This window comes from Muntiacus reevesi, chromosome 22 (genome assembly GCF_963930625.1).
Source record: "Muntiacus reevesi chromosome 22, mMunRee1.1, whole genome shotgun sequence".
Classification (NCBI taxonomy): domain Eukaryota; kingdom Metazoa; phylum Chordata; class Mammalia; order Artiodactyla; family Cervidae; genus Muntiacus; species Muntiacus reevesi.
In genome coordinates, this window is record NC_089270.1 from 12168072 (window position 1) to 12184642 (window position 16571).

Sequence of the window (16571 nt, forward strand, 5' to 3'; positions counted from 1 at the left end):
TAAGTTACAAAACATTCTAGCAATCTCTTTGCTTGAAAAAGATGAAAATAAAATTGAGTTGTTTTCAGGATTTAAAAGAACTGTAGCAAATTGCTAACTCCTAAGTTTTATAAAATGGGGATGAGCCTGATAAAAATTGATCATTAAACTTAAATGTTCAAAATAGCAGAAAATAAGTTTCTAGCATTGGGCTGGCCAAAAAGTTCATTAAGGTTTTTCCATAACATGTTATGGAAAAATTTGAATGAATTCTTTGGCCAACTCAATACAACATTTGCTCGAGAAAAATCTGTGTGTAATAATAACTAGAAAAATAATGGTTAGATCCTGAGCTGTATATATAGATCTTGAGAATCAAATTATACCTTTTCAGTCTACTTTTAAGATTTATTTACTGTTTTATACTCAGACACCTAAATATTTAAAAGCTATACTTGAATTTCATATTGAGAACTCTGTTGAAAGCTTTAAAAGTAAAACAAGTATTTATAATTTAAATTCCTTTTAAACAGTTTTTCAGATCATTAGGTAAAGCATTTGAAACACTATGCAGAAACAATTTTCCATTCTTATCCTAGCAACAAGTTTCAGTTAAAATCACATATCAATTTGTAAGCAATAAAATTGTCATCAAAATGTAATACTAACCATTCCCCATCCAAACACATACACTTTTTTTTCATTTTTTTTTAACACATACACTTTTAAGGGATATATATAGTAGTGCATCAAAGAAAGGAAAGCAAAAATATCTATATGTAATGACTGCTAAAGTGATATCTTTTTACACTTATTGTACCATTACATTAAAAAACGGACAAATTTCCCCAAGAATTTGTATGAACAACTAAAAAATATTATAAAATGCCAATATGCAATTGTGAAGTTAATGCAATGACAATGAAATTTAAATCAAATGTTAGACTAAGTTTTTAAAATTTTATTTGTATTTATACTGCATATTTTGATATATTTCAATAATTAAAAGAACTAAAATATTTTTCCACCTTTCAAAATTAGAAATCTCCACATACACTAAAATTTAATGCTTCTTTTGTAAAAAGTAGTTTAAATTTTCCTGGCAACTACGTATAGACTTTGTGTTTTAAACAAAAATACATATGTAGTTTTTGTGCCCATAATTGGAGGGGGACGTTTTGGGGACTCCCAAACAATCAGTATGGTTCTTGAAAAAAAAAAAACCAAAATTTCATATATATTGAAGAATTCATATTTAGCCCTTATTCTCAATTGTAGCCAAAGTCTTTATTCTAGAGCCACATAAATAACCATTCTTCTCCCTGAAAATGAGTTTTCAGAGAAAACATTATTAAATGTTACATCTGACTTTAATAAGAGTTTCCCAATTTGCTTTTGCATGTTTATTATCAAACTCCAATCATGACTTTCCCAAACTTATTTATACTTTCACACAAACTTCCAAAGTTTTCCCAACTTAAATAAAAGCCCACAAAAACTGTGGGAAATGTTTCGCTTGAAAGATAAAAGGAAATTGGTTCAAATGTACATTTGCAATAATCAGTGTTTACTTTCATGGCTCAAACATTCAGCTTACGGCACTTTCAATATCTGCATTCAACTTAATTTTTTTGTCTCGTAAAAAAAAGTGGGGGAGGGAAAGCAGTTTTCTTTCCTCTCATTTTGCTCTCAAAATATAAACTCATTCAATGCAAAGCATTCCTGAAACAGGCATGTTTTATACTAAAATCATATCTAGTCCCAACAGCATTCATATTACATCAAAACACTATTTCTCTCAAAACTTCAGTCTGAATATTTTATAAATCTAATTTCACCTTTCTTAATAAAGTGAAGACATTTTACTATGTAAGAGTAAATGAAAATACCAAAAGAACTGATGCCACAATACTAAAGTGGAAGGAAGATAAGTATTAACTCATTTACTTGGAAAGGTGAAGGGTTTTTCTCTAAGTGTTCCTACTATAGATTTTGCACTATATTTATTAAAATATGACAAATCTTTAACCTGGGAACAATTTACCAGTTAACATTATCTACTGAAAGAGGAAGTATACTTTGGATAAGTAAAACACTGGAAACTATTTGTGCTGCCCTTGTTTAAAGTTGCTTAGAAAACTGGGCTATGTACTTTTAAAAATAATCATTAAAAAGAGCCTAAAGAGTGACTGTGATACAGCTAATCCACAGGCCAACTGATGCCCCTTAATTCTAGAGACAGAAGTCTGTCTCTCAAGGGGCATCTAAGACATCCACACAGTGATACACGTTAAAGGTAATGAAACTATAAAGACAGACTTCCTAATAGAATGAACATATTTTAAAGTCTGTATGACCGGCAATAGGAAAGTTTTGGGATTTTTTTTTAAACCGTTAAAAAAATCCAGACAAGAGAATCTGGTTTTGAAGTATGTCACACCTCAGTTCCCCAACCACGAATCCCAGTTCATTTTTTAAAATGAGGTCTATTTCCTGTAATTTTAGATATTTTAGAGTACAATTATTTTACATTTTTATGATGCCTTTGGGGTATCATTACAAATATTTTTATATGTTTAAACTTAGGAAAGTAAAATTAAGTAATAGCTTCTCTTAAAGGGAGCTGTCAACTCTCTCCTGAACAAAAATCTTTGTTTTAAAGCAATCTAGAGATTTATATCCCCAGTAACCATAGAAATTAATCTTAAGCTTTAGGAAAAAAAACTGCATAAAATGCTCTTTAATTAAAATCAGAGCTCTGCTCTTAGAAATAAGGACCCTCTTTTAAAAGGAAAGAACTTTCCACAGAGTAGAATTGTTTTTACTCAAGGTGGCACTCTTTGTGATAAATTAATCAAACATGTTTAACTGACTCATGAATCTGTGTGCACAGAAAGTTAAACACTTTGTTGGAAAGGAAAGGATTTGCTGAAAACTTTTAGCTAAGAAGAGAAAGTGAAACACACAGGATCCAAACAGTATTTGTAGATTATCTAAGTGTGAGCAGGAAGACAGACAGCAGAGCAAAAGAATTTAACAATAACAATTAGGAGAGTCACTCAGAGCAGAACTCAACTTTGTTTTCATGAGGAAACTGAAAATATCATTTATGGTGCCTTCATGTGAACCACCATCAACACGTCGTAACTCTCAAATTTCACTCTTGTGAGCACGATCCCTTTCTATTTCACTTGTGCTAAAACAGAGACGCGTTCTCAATTCTGCTTATCACACACGACTGAGAAGTTTCTTTCAGTTTGAGAAACCCGTCAGGGGTGCTCGGGGAGTCGGCAGTGCTCTTCCCTGCACTTTTCTTCTGAGTGGTCTGAAAGAATGCGTGCATGTGAGGATGGGAAAGACAAACTCCTCAAACATTTTTAAAACGTCAGAGTTTTCAAGGCTTATGAAATTCAGGTTTTGATGAAGTCTGTGCACAACCAAATCTGATTAACTTTCATGAGATTTACATTTTATAGCTTCGGGTTTTTCTCTGTATAATGAATCATTTTAAAAGCTAAGCCACATTGTTTCCATTACATTTTGAAAAATCCACCCATTTGGACTTTTCTAAAAAAGATGACAAAGACAAAAAAGGATCAGAGCTTCATACAGAATCAGGAAACGCAGATACCAATTATCATGTCAAGAAAGAAACATTAAATATTTGTAAAGAGTTCATACAGTATATTGTAAATCTTAAGTAAAGTCCAAACTACAAATGTTTCTCCTTTTAGACAACCAAAGTCTAGGAAAAGGCCTAAAATAGGTGTTTCTCCGCATGAGTTTCGGCACTGCTAAGAATGCTAAACATTTATCACCATCTTCTCTAAGCAAACCCACTTTTTGGAAAAGACACAGGCATTTCCTCTCCTGACTGTCCGCGGCTAATTTCAGGGTCCTACAAAGAAAAACTTTCTCAAGCATTTAAGGGAATCAAGACCTCTTGGCGTATGTAGTAAGCTGCAAACAGGACAGAAAATGATGAGGAGATGTATATGATTTGACACCAGAGTGTGCTCACCTTGGTTGTTCCAAAAACTATCCCAACAACAACAACAAAATAGGTGTTTTTGCAGGAGGTGGAGGGGGAGATGACAGGAGTCTAGAATTTGAGTTCAGATACTAGAAAATGACACATCTTATTCTCTTCCTATCTTCACTACAGGCTGGATACTTCCCTAGCAATTAAGCCCCCACTTAAGCAATACATATTATATGTCAATGAGCTGTTTGCACTTTTAATTCAATCTATAATAATCGACATTAATAGAAATCTAAAACATCTATTTTAAGGCATCAATAGGAGATGATATTAATAATGGTTTAAACATTATATCAAACAAAACATGATGCTGTTTTGAAGCTTTTACAACTTGATGTTGAGTAAAAACGAAATATCAACATTTTATTAGAAGTATAGTTGAAATAACTTCATTCCCCTCCAATATTAACCTTATCCATGCAAGAATTGAGGAAAGATAAAAGAGCCCCATTTTCCTGGAAAACAGTGGAACTGTAAAGAGGTTCATGGGCTTTCAGCCATTCACTATTTGTATATTTTTAACGCTTCTCCTTCTTGTTCAAAAACATCAAGGTAAATACATACTCTTTCCTTGTACCTCCTTAACCCCATAACCTAGGGTGGCTTGTTTAGGACTTCATCCAACAGGCACAGCGTTACACTGGGGTCAGGCGCTGCGGGCCCGTGGAGTTGCTCTGAGAGTTCTGTGACACGCACAGGGGACAGCCAGAGGAAGACAGTCACAGTCAGACGGCACTTGTCAACCGGCTGCCTGAGCGTCAGCGCAGGACGAGCAGCCCACACGCAGACTGCATGTGGGCTCGCAGCGCGCCCGTGGCCCAGCCCTTTCTCACGCTTCCATTTCCTCACTTGTATTTCAAACGAAGGGGCTGCATTCCCTGATCCCCAAGGTCTATTTGAGCTCCAAAAACTTCATGACTTCTTGCATTTGACGGAAAGCTGAACAACACATTTTCGAGTGATTTTTCATATTCAAACTGTGCTTACTTTACAAAGAAATAATTCAGCATTTATTTCTGATTTCCTACTACAGGCTTCCCTGGTGGCTCAGATGGGAAAGAACCTGCCTGCAATGCGGGAGACCTGGGCTCGATCCCTGGGTTGGGAAGATCCCCTGGAGGAGGGCAGGGCAGCCCGCTCCAGTCTTCTTGCCTGGAGAATCCCATGGACACAGGAGCCTGGCGGGCTACAGTCCGTGGGGTCGCAGAGTCGACACAGCTGAGCGACTAAGCACAGTGCAGCCCCACAAGACAGAGCCCAGACCTGCTCACACACCTCATTTCATCTTTACAGACATCTTCTAACAGCATCACCTTTACAATTTCAGAGGTAAGAAAACTGAGGCTCTGATATACTGGAGCTGGCAAATTAGGTCTGCCCAGTTAACTATCCACGCTCTTTCCATACATCCCGTGATCTCCCTGATATGGTAACAGTGATAAATAAAGTGATGTGCTGAAGTGATACCACTGCGTTGAAGCGTCCACTGAGGGATTAACACTCAAGGCCTGTGTGTGTCTATAAGGCTGTGCTGGGCACGGGCCAGATACACACAGGAAGAAAGGACGTCCCTGTCCCCGTGGGCTCTGCCTTACAGAATCAAACCATAGCGCTCTATGCCCTTCACTGTAAAAGGCCATTAAAACCCTACTACGTGTTAGTCAGTCGTGTCCGACTCTTTGTGACCCCACGGACTGTGGCCCCGCCAGGCTCCTCCATCCAGGGGATTCTCCAGGCAAGAAGACTGGAGTGGGCTGCCATTCCCTTCTCCAGGGGATCTTCCTGACCCAGGGATCGAACCCAGGTCTCCCACATTGCAGGCAGATTCTTTACCGTCTACACGTCATGAAATGGGGGAAAGGAAAGACTCTAGTGGATTACAAAAACAGGGAGAGAGTGATCTTTTTTTCTAAAAACGGGAGAAGATGGACGACTTGACTGGGTCTCAGGTAGGGCTGCAGGGAGTCGGACACGACGGAAGTGACTTAGCAGCAGCAGCAGCAGGCGGGGCCAGGCGAGATCTCTCTCTGCCCCCGGCCTCTTGGCGAGCTCTCCAGAGGAGTCTAGCGGACGAGCAGGCTGAGAGCCAGCGAGGAGGAGGGCGCCTGGGAAGCAGCGCCTGCACGCAGACTGCCTGCATTCAATGCCGGCTCTGACAGCCACCAGCTGGGTGGCTCTGCGCAGAGTACTTAACCTATCTTTGCCTCAGTTTCTCCTTTTGTAAAATGGGAAAAATAAGAGTATTAGTACATACCACACATATATGAGAGTGAAATGAGTTATTTTCTGCTCAGCAAAGTACCTGGCATATTCGAAGTCCTATGGGAAGACTGGAAGGCCTTGAACGCCCAGTGAAGGAACTTCTGTAAGCCAACAGGGCTGAGATTCTCTCGTATTGCCATGGCAAAGTAGCCTGTATCTGAGAGGACCTAACAGCCCCTGGAAGAACCAATACACAGAAATGAATTCCACAAAACCAGCAGTTGAGCCAGCGCAGGGCTGTGTCGGTTTCTGAGGACAGTATCTGCCATCCCAGATACAGGACTGAGGAGGTGGCTAGGGGAGTGGATGATCACAGACGTGCAAGTGGACCACTCACTGCCCTGGCACCCCCTCAGGCTCCCCAGAGCCAGGGGAGCCACAAGGACGACAAGACTCCTCCAACCCCTGCCCCCAGTACCTGCACCAGGAGGCCAGCTCGGAGTGGCTTTTGGAGAGCGTGACCTCTGATGTAGCTCCCAGGGGCTCAGGCTGAATTCCCGGGATTACTGCACAATATGCCAATAAAGAGCATGGACTTCCAGTTTCTAAGATGTTTATAATGAACCATCAGTGCAGAAAAACTGGGGGCCGCCGGGGATGGGACTAGGACTAAGGAAAACCAGAAAAAGCTACATCGACATTCACTCAGGCAGCGTCAGCCAACCAGGCCCCGTACCTATAAAGGGCATCTTATAATTTAAAAACATCCGCCAGTATCAAAACATCTATTCACACACTCACTAGTGCTCATAAACTCCGCACCAGGCATGGTTTTATTCTACAGATATTAACTCACTTAATTCTCCTTAATCTATGAGGTGAAGAGTAGTATTATCCCTATTTTACACATGAGGAAAAGGAGGGGCCGCAAGGTTGAACACTGACCACGGTCACTAGGCTAATAAAGCATAACAAGATTAAAACCTGGATGACGTGGCTCCAGAACCTTTGCTCTCAACTTACGTCTATACTCCCTAGAATTTGTAAGATCTGTCAATCAGAAACGAGTTCACCGGCCCTCAGAATCACCCTGTCATAGCTTCCTGAGATACATCTATTACATCTAGAACAAAATGTGTATTGTGCCTGCTGAGTTAAACGAAGACTAACTTTATCTTCCAAGACACCAGACCATAAGGAGACAATATGCTATGGTCTGAACTGAACTGATGCTATGGTCAGGAAAAAATATATTCCTAAGTGTTCACATTTGAGGGTCTATGGTATGTATCAAAGAGAGGTGTGATCACTAGTTGCTGTAAATGAACAGATGTCTTCTACTAATTAAAATAAGGCACATAAAACTTCAGTAACAATGCGAACTGGGAAAATCAAACTTAATCACTCTTTTCTATAAAAGGAGAATTCTTGTTCCTTAGAACCTCAGTGCATATTGTTCTCACCACATAAATTTACAACTTGTTTATATACATCTTCCCTAAATTTGCAAGCTTTTTTAGAACGATTTTTCTCTGGAGGGAAACACTTCCGGGTTTGGGGGGCGGGGCAAAAAGCAAATAGATCTGAAGCCACTTTTCAACTTCTCTGCAAAATAATACTGGAAAATAAACCCATTAACAACAATAAATCCCAAATAATGAATGATACTATTACTGCCTATATATTGGAAAGGTCTCCCTACTAGACTTGCTGTATTCTCAAGCACTTAATCTCATCCTTTTTTGGGGAGGGGGGTGGGCAGCATCTTCAGTCCCCCCAGTACAATGACTGGCACATAGTCCCGGAATCACACAAACATCTAGTAAATTGCTAAATAAATGTAAGTTTATGTGTCTGGACTATTTAAATCATTGGCCCAATCTATTATCAAAGACTTCCTAACCTTTCCAAGAAGAACAGTTCTGTGATAGCAGCTCACTGGTACATAATGCTGTGTTAGGACAAAACAGTCAAGTAATATACAGCCAGTCAGAATAACTAGGAAGGATAATAAGAACAATTTGCTTATATCCATACAGGTACAGATTAGTACTCCAAAATATGAGGCAAATAGCAAAACAACTTAAGTTTAAAGAAAAAGATCTATGTTTCACACCAGATTAAAAAAAAAGAGAGAGAGAGAGAAAGATAATGGTCAATCAGAAACACAAAGCGCTGGAAAGACTGCAAAACTTCCTTCTCTGAAGGCCTTTAAGAAAAGACACTCATCAAAGGGCTTCAGGTTATTTTTGCAAAGGACAGAAAGCTCACCTAGGCAGCCTATTCCAGCTCTAGAATTCCTTGGCTACTGCAAATATGGCAAAGTAGACAACTAGGCCGAACAGGCAAATGAGGGGGAAAAAAAGGTGCCACTTCTTGGCAGGAGAATAACAATTTGAGGCTGTCATGAACTTACATACAACAAACATCTAAAAAACTTATCCCAGGGCCTAACAAACTTTCCTTAAGAGATCTTTTCTTTTAAATTAAAAACAGTAGCTTTATTAATGCACAACCCATCGCGAATGTGAAACGCAACTCTAAGCCATAGCTTGTGGACTGGAAAGCCATAATTGTAATGTGGAATGAGACCCACTGAAATCAATATAAGAAATTTGAAGTAAGTAAATACCTTTCCCCCCCCCCCAGGGGGGTTAGTATGAAACGTATGAAATTACAGTAGTAAGAAATTATTAATTTTAAATTATAAAGTGGAATCGAAGACTTCAAAATATTCATAGATTTTTTTCCAAAGAATTTTGGAAGCAAAGAAAGCCATACCATGCGTTGGGAAAGCTTACCTTTCAGAAAAACAGCATTTAATTTGCTCTGCAGCTCGACTATGCTGCACACAAAGCCAGAGCAACATGGATCCCACTGAGCCCTGCACTGATTATGAAGCGGTGTTTTCAAGTTCACAGGTATTAAACTAACTGGCTTCTCCACAAACATGCATTATTTAATAGCTAACCCCATTTAATTATTAAACCTGAACCAGGTAAGAACAGGAACTGTGTCAAGTTACCTGTGTACCACAAGACTCTGGCAGAGAGAATTAGGAAAATTTCAACAATCACTGGGCAAAGAATCACTAGCAGCAGAATGTCACCTTCAAGTCAGAAGAGCTAACTAGTGGACACTCAAAAACGTTTGCTAACAAAAGAATAAAGGAATGTTCGTTCGATAGGGGAAATAGCTTTTCAAATTTTTTCCAAATAAAATGACTGTTGATTAAAACAGCAGTTACTTGTGGAATCCACCCCATTGCCCGCATTCCAGATGGGTCACTACCCCTGCCATTAGGATTCCAGCCACGGAGATGAGGGTGGGACTGCTGTGTGTGCTAAACACAGCACAAGCACCAGGGACTGTGTATCAGTGAGCCTGTCCTCAGTGGGATTTTAAAGTGGGTTTTTCCAACACTTGGCATTTGAAAAAAAAAATTGCCTCTTCAACTACATTTTAAACTTGTTTTTTTATAATCTTATTCTCTGCTCATCATGGAATTTGTGATATAAGCAAAATAAAAAGAAAATAAAACAACTCATCATCACCTAGAAATACAAACTCTTTTACCACTGATATATGATCCATTTTATACACAAATTTCCTTTATGTAAGGAACCATATTATATATACAATCTTATATTCTACTGATTTTCAATGAACTACAACAAGCACTTTACCACACAGTTAAAAAATCTAAAAATTACTTCGATGGCTATATAGCATTTCATTGTTTAAATTTACCATAATCTATTTCTCTACCACTGGATAACTGAACTGCTCCTTCTGACTTCCCACAGGATAAATTATGCTGTAAAGAACATCTTTCTGCTAAGCCATCCCAGGCTATTTTTGTACACTGAATCTTTATTTGATTTTGTAATTCCTTAAGACAAAGTCTTAAAAGAGGAATCACGAGCTTGACAGTTACAAAATCTTTTAAAATCCTGACGCATCTTGCCAAATGGTTTCCCAGACAGGGAAAGGAGTTACTGGCCGCACGCGGCACCCCAGTCCTAGGCACACAGCAGTCCACCAGCAGGCCTGCCGACACTCCCCTCCTGTGGTTCCCTTGTTCAGAATGACTGCTTTTTAAAACAGTAAACAACACAATTATCTGAACACCATTAAACTTGATTTCTTCTGCCTCAAGTCAGTGATCATTTCCATATACAGGGCAAAATAAGACCTCGGTGTCCTCATCCAGAAAAGAGTCAAGACTAACCCATCTGCAAGGTGCTTGCTGAGCGCCGACGTTTTGCAATTCTTATCTGTCCTTGGGCAGACACCATGTGTGTAGGTTCACGGGACACGGAGAGAAGAATAAAACGTAACCTACTCACTGAAAGCTGTTCAGCTGTTGTTCAATCTTGTTTCTCTTGGAGCAAATCACGAACAATAACGCTGCAAATTGGAAATACTTAAATACAATTGCCATACTGTTTTAGAAAAAGAAAGATAACATTCACTTCTGGTATTTAAATACATAACCTAGTTTTTGATTTTCAATTCAGGCTCCATAAAACAAGATGCCAACAGCTGGAAATTCTGATTCAAAATTATGACTTCACAGAAAACCAGATGCTATAGCAAAGATAAGGCTTCCTGGAGGAGTGTAGCATTTTAAGAGGCAATCGAAAATCTGTATTAGATTTTCTGTAGAAAAGCAGAAACCTCCAGGATACTAACCATTAAGCATCTGCACATTAACAGAAAGGCGAAGCTGCCAATCTGCGGTTCATATTTCTTAGCAGCAATACAGCCTATATATATGATGCAGGCACACAGACCTCTATTGCCCTATAGGTGTAATATGCCTAAAAGTATCTGCCAGATACCTCAAAACCACTGCAGGTAAAAAGAAAACAAGTGACAATTATTTTTTCTAAGCTTTTAAAATTACATTAGGATAAAAGGTACCAAAAAAAAAATTATTTCCGTGGAGAATTCAAGCAGAACCTTATTACTTGAAAAACAGTAAAAGTTCCTTTTAACAGCAATGTAATTGGGAAAACAGAGAAAAAGAATTTAGGGTAAGTGGTATAATCATTGTTAGCAAGACAGCTACTGAGTCAAAAACTTTACTTGTAAAAGAACGTAAAAGAACATTTTATTCTTTAATTAAAATTAAAATTAAAAATGAGCTCCAAAGCATATAGTACTACTCAGGAATAAAAACATTTTCCCCTTTGTATCTTTTCAAAGAAAATGTAAAAGATGAACAAGTTCAGATTTTACACAAAAATTTTACATGGAAAAAAAATTTTTTTTCCTGGATCAGTGAGAAAATATATATTAAGTTCTTCTTGATAGGAGTTCTGAGTTGAGCAGATGGAGGTTGGGGACAAAAACCCACAGCTCTTTGCCTCACGAATCCTGAAGCAATAGTCCACATGGCAGAGGGATGGATACTAGGAAACACAGGATGGACTGCTAAGGTGTATCAGGCACACATAATTTTAAGGAAGTCAATTTCTAGAGCTTCAACATCTGTGTATACTCTTTTCTGAAGTGTCTCTTCCTGCGAATCTGTTGCTGATCCACACCCTGCTGGTCTAGTTTTCCATAAGCCCTTCACAAGCACCTTTTCCGCTTCTAAAGTCAGAGCTCCACCATACCTGAAGCTTACTATGGTGCACAGTCCTAGACATAAAAACCTCTAACAAAGGGACACTTAGAAATCCTGGGAATGACACTAATGACTGAACAACAAGCCCTTTCACAAGCTTGGTGGGGTGGGGTGGGGGGCTCCAACATTCCCCACTCAACAAAACGGACGGAGGGTCTAACTCAGTTGTCATCTGGCAGATCATTTTTAAAAGTTTTGATGACAGTTTGGGCTTGTAACGCAGAGGAAGTTCAAAGAACAGAGAGGAGTGGCCGTGCTAACACAAAACTCCTTCCATTCTTGTCTGTTATGTGTGCAAACAAGGTTTCCAAGGTTTCTCACCTCTTATGTCATAAGAAATGAAAACTAAGAATGCAGTTGATATGGAATACTGTTATGATTTAGAAAAAAGTAACATTCATCTACTTGCACATAATCCAGTTTAAAAAAAAATCTGTTTCCTTTAAGAGTCTTTTCATGTCAAATAACATATTTTTTTGTTTTAATACATGTACACTGATAATAACTGCCAAAGTAACTAAATACAGAATAATTCAACAGAGAACAATTACAGCCTTTTGGTTATCACTGGAAATACTTTAAAAATTAAATTTCTACTTGCATACCTATTTCTCTTGCAAAGAAGTAGAAGAGAATGAGCAATAAAAAATTTCAGCAATAACCAAGGATAGGATATTACGTGGGGGAAATGAAATGGAGTTTACAGAGAAAAAGAAAGACTGTAAAATTTATGACTATAAAAAGGAATTTTTAGGGATTTTCTTTCCAACAAATGACGGTGAGCATCATATATAGTATTTAGATTCCATGGGATACATTTAAAAGAGTGACCAAAAGTTTAACTTTAAAATGTCAAGTTTTATAGCATGCTCGAAATTATATCCTTTGCAGCTATTTAAAGTTATAAAGAAAAAAGTGTAGACATCAGCTTGAAATATATGTACAAAGTTACTTAGCTTTGTCCAAAATTCTTTTAAGGGACAAAGAAACAAAAATATGTAATGTTCATTGGTTTACAGGCTGGTATGGTGAACATACTTAATTATAAATAATTAAAGTTTTGTGAAGTAAAAACACAGGGACACTATGAAACAGAGGCACCCAACCTAGACTGGGGCAAGGGGGAGAAGGTTTCTGCCATAAAAGATAAGCCTCAAGAGGATACGGGACTGTATTTGTCTTATTCATTCTTATATGCCCAGACTCTAGAATGAATGAGCAAAGGCAATGCTTGAACTAGGAAATAAATTAGCCTGGCAAAGAGAGTGGGAGGAGAAGTGCTCGAGACAGAAGGAACGGCACCTGTAAAGGTTATGAGGCAGAGGAGAAGAGGAACTGTTCAAGGAATCAAGCTGTGTCCTGCCAGGGTTTACAATCTGTATCAGAGATTTTGTTTTAAAAAAAGAGTATGTATAGGAAGGAAATATTTTAATCAGGTTTACTTTTAATATATTATTATCTCTCAGAAAAAAAAAAATAAAGCTGTTCCTAATCAGTAAGAAGAGGGAACACATTCATTCACCCATCAAACATTAACTGCATATCTGTTTTATGCCAGATACTGTATTAAGCACTGAGGATACAGGAGTAATCAGACAATGAAACCCTGAGAACTTGTAATTCATCAAGAAGTACTGAAGAGAGTAAAAAGACGAGCTAATCAGGAGAGGAAGAGAAAATACTTGCAAGCCACATATCTGACAAAGGACTTGTATTCAGAACATATCAAGAACTCTCAATCTTCACACTAAGAAAACAAACAACTCAATCATAAAATGAGCTAAAGACATGTGCAGATTCCTCACTAAAGAAAGCAGATAGGTATGTGAAAACTATTCCATATCATTAACTAGGGAAATGCAAATGAGTAGTGAAATATCACTACACACCTATTAAAAGTAGTTAAAAAATACTGACAATACCAAGTGCTGGTGAGGTTTATGTGAACACCTAGACCTCCCACGCTTTGCTGGTGAGAAAGCAAAAATGTACAGCCACTGTGGAAAAGAAGTTAGCAGTTTATTATTTTTTTAAACAGCCTTGTGTGCTCAGTCGCTAAGTCGTGTCTGACTCTTGGCGACCCCACAGACTACAGCCCACCAGGCTCAGACTCTGTCCATGGGATTCCTCTGCAGGAATACTGGGGTGGGTTGCCATTAAACAGCCTTACTGAGATATAATTCATAAAGTATACAATTCACTCATTTAAAGTGTGCTATTCAATGGTTTCTAGTATATCCACAAGCTGTGCAGCCATCACTTCAATCAATTTTAGAATGTTTTCATCTCTCCGAAGATGCCATGTCCATCAGCAGTCACTTCCCATATCTACCCAACCTCCCAGCCCCAGGCAACCATATTACTTTCTGTCTCTACAGATATCTCTCTTCTGGACATTTCATAGAAACGGAATAAAAAAACAAGAGGTCCTTTGTGACTGGTTTCTTCCATTTAGCATGTTCTCAAGGTTTATCCCTGTTGCAATAAGTACCACTACATTTCTTTTTACTGCTAAATAATACTGACTATACAGATACATCAGATTTTATTTACCCATTCCTCAAGTTGATGGACATTTGGGCTATTTTCACTTTTTCCTCATTATGAATAATGCTGCTAAGAACCTTTGTACACATGCAGTTTTTATAACATATAGTTATCACATGACCTAGCAGTCCCACTCCTGGCCATTGGCCCTAGAGAAACAAAAATCTGTTCTCACACAAAAACCTGTCCACAAATATGCAGCAGCTCTACTCATAATTGCCAAAAAACTGGAAACAACCTAAATGTCCTTAAGAAGAATCACGGTACCTCCAAGTACTACTACCCAGCAATAAAGAAGGAACTATTAATAAACACCCATCTTAAATGAATCTCAAAGGCTTTATACTAAGATTGAAGGCTTTGTACTTGAGAAAAGAAATCAGTATCAAAGGATTACCTACTACATGACTCCTTTTACATAAAACTCTCAAAAAACCAAAACTATGGCAAGAAAGAACCGGTTATGGGTGGAGGGGGTTGGCTACAAAGGGATAACATGAGGGAGACTTTAGAGGTAGCAGTTCTGTATTCTGACTAAAACGGTTATACCAAAAGAGAATATATATGTATGTATACATACATTTATGTTGGTACACATATGCATATGTGTATCAAAACTCACAGAACTGAACAGTAGAAAAGTCAAATTTATTGCATGTTAACATTAAACTAAAATTAAGAAAAAAAGAAGCCAACTAGAAAGATACACAGACTCTCCTAGCTCCAGTCCCCAGAGTAAGCATTCCGTATTTGCTGCGCACTTACCGTCTATCAGCCTCCATGCCAGAGAGCCGACCACAGAACAAACGACTTTGGCCATCCAAACACAGAGGTGAAAGTCCAAATGGGGGGTGTTTTTTTATTTAAATACAAGCTGGCCTCCCACGTCTGCTTAGGAGAACTATGAATAACCATCAAATAAATGTGTCACAGCTGACATGCCGTCTAGACTATAAGACGTAGAAATGCTCAAGTGAAAAACACCTGCTTCCAGGACTTTCAACTTGGGGCTCAAATCCTGAACCACAGTTGTCTTTGTTTTTGTTTTCTGTATGTTCATGGTGTCTTGCGAGTCTGTCATCTGGGTCTCTCCATTCCCCACTGAACCGGCTCTAGAAGAAAACTGCCTCTTTGGACTGCACATTCTCATCTCTCATTTATGCTACGTAGCCTGTATTTCCCTTTAGATCATTCTAAACATAGTGTCCAAATTCAGTGAAAATTCAAGAGGTTTTGGTGTTGCAGTCAGAAACAAACCATCACTTTAATTATGTAGGTTATATAGGCTTCCCTGGTGGCTCAAATGGTAAAGAATCTGCCAGCAGTGTGGGAGACCTGGGTTTGATCCCCGGGTTGGGAAGATCCCTGAAGGAGGGCATGGCAACCCACTCCAGTGTTCCTGCCTGGAGAGTCCCATGGACAGAGGAGCCTGGCGGGCTACAGCCCGTGGGGTCGCAAAGAGTCGGACACGACTGAGCGAATAAGCACAGGACAGCACATATACAAAGTTAATTAGTTTGAAACAAAGACTAAGCCCAGCACTGCAGGAGACCAGAAATATCAGGGCGTTCTGAAGTCAAAACAAAGAAGCTGGTTTGTAACAAAAACTGAATTAAACTTGGGAGTCAAAAGATCCCAGTCTGGACGATCTTGGCTCTGCTTACAATTGAGCCAGATTCTCAACAGATAATAAATATAATAAATACATTAAAAAATAACATAAAAAATTAGTCTGTCAATAAAGTATATTTGTTGTTCAGTCACTGAGTAGTGTCCAACTCATTTGCAACCCCATGGACTGCAGCACGCCCGGCTCCTCTGTCCTTGGGATTTCCCAGGCAAGAAGGCGAGAGTGGGTTGCCATTTCCTTCTCCAGGGGATCTTCCAGACCCAGGGATCAAACCCTCGTCTCCTGTACTGGCAGGCAAATTCTTTACCCCTGAGCCACCTGGGAAGCCCCAATAAAGTATATCAGATGGTGATGAGTGTTATGGGGAAAGATAAGAAAAAGTAGAGTAAAGGAAGGGAAATCTAGGTAGAGTGTGGGGGAAGAGGTGAATTATAATTTTTAAATAGAGGGGTTAGTATGGCCTCATTGACAAGATGACATATAAGGACATGCTTAAAGGAGAGGAGCTAAGAGTTATCCAGACAGATATTCTGGGG

General features: G+C 38.7%; 1 protein-coding gene across 3 annotated transcripts in view; it reads right to left on the minus strand.

Annotated features, from left to right (window-relative positions):
* The window catches only part of STX18 (syntaxin 18), a 110060-nt gene that overhangs the window by 59188 nt on the left and 34301 nt on the right, over nt 1–16571 (minus strand). Inside the window, exons 1-2 of one of the 3 annotated variants that reach the window (XM_065913904.1) lie at nt 9025–9143; nt 6324–6460 (exon numbers count right to left, since the gene is read on the minus strand). The exons of 1 other annotated variant lie outside the window; for it this stretch is intronic. The gene's annotated coding sequence lies outside the window, so the exon portion shown is untranslated. Of the gene's footprint in view, nt 1–6323; nt 6461–9024; nt 9150–16571 lie in introns of those variants that run through there. One more of the 3 variants, XM_065913903.1, reaches the window with a different exon arrangement.